Source organism: Hibiscus syriacus, unplaced genomic scaffold, assembly GCF_006381635.1.
Source record: "Hibiscus syriacus cultivar Baekdansim isolate YM2019G1 unplaced genomic scaffold, ASM638163v2 tig00110819_pilon, whole genome shotgun sequence".
In the NCBI taxonomy this organism is placed as follows: domain Eukaryota; kingdom Viridiplantae; phylum Streptophyta; class Magnoliopsida; order Malvales; family Malvaceae; genus Hibiscus; species Hibiscus syriacus.
Window position 1 is genome coordinate 1,944,746 of NW_024062875.1, and position 4,879 is coordinate 1,949,624.

A 4,879-nucleotide genomic window follows, 5' to 3' on the forward strand; every position below is an offset into this window, starting at 1 on the left:
CAGAGCCACCCTCACAATCAGAAATGGAAAATCAACCAAATCAACCACCGAGGGTTAGTTTTTTTAATTATTTTTTTTTTGAAATTTTTGCATTATTATTAGGTTTTTCATATTGAAATTGATGATAAGTTTACTGGTAATTTCAATAATAGATTAACCATTTCACTTAGATTGCTTATTAAATCAACCGAGAATCGCAACGCGAAATGAAAATCGCAACGACAAAATTGCAACGCGATTTTATTCTCTCGTTGCGATAGTCAAATTCGCGTTGCGATTGTCATTTTCGTGTTGCGATTTTCATTTTCAGAAACTATTCTTCTTCTGCAAATTGAAACTTGAATGAATTGCATTACTTCAACCAAAAAACAAAGACAAATAAGAAATTCACAGTGTTGTAAATTTAAGTTTGAAGAATAAACTACTACTCTTTATGTTTATTATTGTTTTTGGTATATCTTCACAGTGTAGTTTTTGGTATATCTAACTTAGTATGTTTATTGTTTTTGTAGAACTTTTATTCGGCTCAATTGACCTTAAGAAATAAAGTCAGCCTGGCCAAAACAATTGCGCCGAAGCTTTCACCTGCACAAAGAAAAATGTTTGAGGATACTTGCTTCGGGCCATGGCTGAAAGTACAACATCCCGGTGGAGATGCGATGTTGACACACCTGTTTCTTCAAACCATGACTAGCGATCTACCAGATACTATACAACGTCGTGATGAAGAGATATGGTTTGATTTTCCACCGGTGTATACGTGTTTTGGGCGGGAGGAGTTTTGCTTAATCACCGGTCTACGCTTCGGACACGATGATGTAGGTCGGTACACTAGACACATTACCCGCCCATCATGGTTATCCCGGGTTTTTCCTGAGCTGGAGAGGCCGAATCTACACGTGGAAGACCTGACGAGATTATTGAATAAGAAAGATGGTTTTACTCGGATGGATGACGTCGATGTTGTCCGAGTATGCCTTCTAATACTTTTGCATGCCGGCTTTTTAGGCAGAGAGGCCAGACAACCTATTCCGAATGATCTAATCAAAGTGGTAGAAGACCTAAATGCGTGGAACATGTTTTCGTGGGGCTCGTATTTATGGAAAGCTACATGGAATAAGTTATCGTCTGCCTTGGATGATCGAAAAAGTTTGCATGGCGATGGTTCCAAATACACTTTGACAGGCTTTATTTGGGCCTTTAAGGTAAGAATTTTTATATAATGTTTCCAAAATTATAAGTAATTATTTAACAATTACTAATGTTTGTTATTATATTGTTTGTAGATTTGGATATTTGAGGCCTTTCCCGCCATGAAGACATATGCAATAAAAACTTCAAATGATATTCTCAGGGCTATTTCCTGGAAGAGGAAATGGACCTTGCAATGGGAAGATTTACTACGGTATACGACAATAAATAATGTAAGTTAACATAAATACTACCATATGTTTATAAACAAGTTATTACTAGTACACGTTTAACTTTGTTTGAGCTTTTATATTGTTAGGAGGCCAACACTCCATTACAGAGGCTGACACCCACGGAAGCTGAGCTTGCCTTGCGTGAGGAGGTCGGTACTTTACGCAAAGACGATGGTGTATGGCGTGTTAAGGTGTCTACTTTACGCGGTGAGGTAGCTGCTCTACGTGAGATGGTAGCATCGTTGCATAATGAGGTTCATACTCTACGCAACGAGGTAAGTTTAAGATTTTTCATATTTAACTTGATGATAAATTTACTCGTAATTTCACTTAGATTAACCATTTCACTTAGATTGCTTAATAAATTCATTCGGTTGCTGCCAATACTGCTAAACTGTTTTTGTTAGTATTTGTTTTTGGTTTTGTTTTTGTCTTTTGGTTGAAGTAATGCAATCCATTCAAGTTTCAATTTGCAGAAGAAGAATAGTTTACTTTCGCAACACGAAAATGACTATCGCAATGCGGAAATGGCTATCGCAATGCGAAATGAAAATCGCAACGACAAAATCGCAATGCGAAATGAAAATCGCAACGACAAAATCGCAACGCGAAATGAAAATCGCAATGCGATTTGTGTTTCGCGTTGCGATTTTCATTTCGCATTGCGATTTTGTCGTTGCGGTTTTCATTTCGCATTGCGATAGCCATTTCCGCGTTGCGATAGCCATTTCCGCGTTGCGATAGTCATTTTCGCGTTGCGAAAGTAAGTTTCGTGTTGCGAAAGTAAACTATTCTTCTTCTGGAATGTTTATATATGTTGTCCTTTTAAATGTTTATATAAGTGCTTACTTCTGGAATGTTATCTGATGCATTTTGTGAACTATGATAGAATAATGACTTGGGTGAATACAATGCAAGTTTGAAACATATTTGTCTTTGTTTAATATCATGTCTGTTTATTTACTGATTTATGTATTAATTTTTTTTAGCGGCCCGATAAGGTGGATGCTTTACGTCGGGTTTTCCTTGCACGACGGAGTTCACGCATCAGACGGTGTGCACGTGCTATTACATCTCCGTTCACCCCAATGGTGCGAAAACTCCGCAAGAAGAAGCCCGACTCACCTGTCATCCCTTAAGAGTCCCCTCCAATCGTTCAAGAGGCCCCTATCATCCCTCAAGTGTCCCCCCACCGTTCAAGAGGCCACTGTCATCGTTGAAGAGGTCCCTCCCACCATTCCAGAGCCCGATTCACATGGGGTAATATATCGAATTATTGAGAAACCCCCACCGTTGCCGGACATGATGGATGAGAGTTGGCTCTCGTATGAGTTACCGGCTAGTACCCTTCCGGTATCTGAAGTGGAGAGGAGACAACTACCGGAAACAATTCTGGATAATACCCTTTGGGCTAAGACCGCAGTTGATTTTTATCTACATGAGCGGAGCCAAGGGTGTTACACTGACATAAGCAAACTCAACGATGAGATGTATTTGTTGCTTAATCGGTCTTGGTGGGGTGTGTTATTAGGGGTTGAAGACAGTGGCTATTTCGATAGGGAGGTAAGTCTTATATTTATCTTATATATGATTTTGATTAATTTTTTTAAAAATTAATGTAATTCACTAATATATGTTTTTTTTGTAAAACAGCATATCGATGTGTAGGTGTCACGTCTTCTAATAATAAGGAAGCTTAGGAAAAATAAAAAAAATTCGCGATATACAATAATGCCGGCGGCTTTTCACGCAGTTCACTTGAAGAATCAACGAGATGAATCATTTTCGTTGGGCAATGGACAAACTAAACTTTATCCTGCATGGTGGGAGGTCGATAAGGTTAGTGTTTATTTTTTAAATTTTTTAAAGGTGTTCATAAATAAGTGCGCAAATAAATGAATTATTACTTATGATTGCAGGTGTTTATCCCTGTTTTGGAACGTCGTCATTGGCTTCTCGTCCAACTTCAGCTCCCATCTCTAAAGGTAATAGTATATGACAGCATGATAAATTACATATCACTGTCTGATTTGAGAGATATTATCAAGGGATGGAGCTCTCATTTGGCTAAATTCTTGGATGGGATTAATTATTGGACTCATTCTGGACACAAGAAGCCAAAGAAGTTCAATGTCACAGTTGTCAGAGACGAAATCGCGCCACAACAATCACCGGGAGCCAGAGGGGATTGTGGTCCTCTCGTATGCATGTGCTTGGCGCGTTTGACGACGGGAAGCACATAGTTTCTACCTCCAACCGATAGAGATAGAGCTGCAGTAGGCTTGTGGTTTCGGCATTATATGGCTAGAGCGATATATTCGAGACGCTTCCTACCTGCATCCGCGTTATGAAAGTATCCATTGTTAATTGGTAAGTCAAATGCAAGTTTTGTTAACATATATACTCCTTTTGGTTTGAAAATGTTTGGTTAAGTACCTAGAATTCAATAATTTGCTGTTTGTAGGTTTTAGATGTGTAGGAAGTCTTGTTTGAGCAAATGTTTGGTTTCTGCAGGTTAATCCTTAAGTGAGCTGCGTGAAATGGATGTACGGGTGTAAAAGTTGATTCATTGATTCAATAATTGATGAGGAAATAAGAATTATTATTATTTTTTGATTGTTTAATTGATTTGTAAAAAATGATTTGTAAATGTTGATTTGTTTAATTGATGTGTATATAATTCTTATTTGTGCTTGTTTAATTGATTGAAATGTAATAGTTGATTTTCAATCTGCATTATGTTGAAGGCAAAACAGACTATCGCAACATGAAACTGACTATCGCAACGAGAGAATCGCAATACAAAATGAAAATCGCAATGCGAAATAAAAATCGCAACGAGAAAATCACAATGCGATTTTCATTTCGCATTGCGATTTTCTCGTTGCGATAGCCATTTTCGCGTTACGATTTCCCCGTTGCGATAGTCAAATGAATGTCTAATAAGTGATAACAACTGAACAGATCATAGCAATGTTCAAACTCAAGTTACTAATACATGCCTAACTGAAAATGTTCAAACTCAAGTTACTAATACAACGTTTGCATTTAAAAATCACCTAAGTTAACAGTCCCAAAAGGTGAAGCCGGTTGTGATTGGGATTTTGAAGATGATTGCGATTTTCAGAATCTCATTGCGAAAGTCAGAATCGCATTACGAAAGTCAGTATCGCGTTGCGATAGTCAGTATCGCATTGCGATTTTCCAAATTCGCATTGTGATTTACTTATTCGCATTGCGAATTGGGAAAATCGCAATGCAAAATTGTAAAATCGCATTGCGATAGTCATAATCGCGATGCGAATCTGGAAACTGATTTGCGATAATGGAGATCGCGTTGCGAATTAGCGATCGCATTGCGATTTTGTTGGTCATTTTGGCAAATCCAGAAAAAGTTGGTTAAAATCGTATATTATATGGGATTTTTGGTCACTGAGGTTATTTTCTCTTTTATT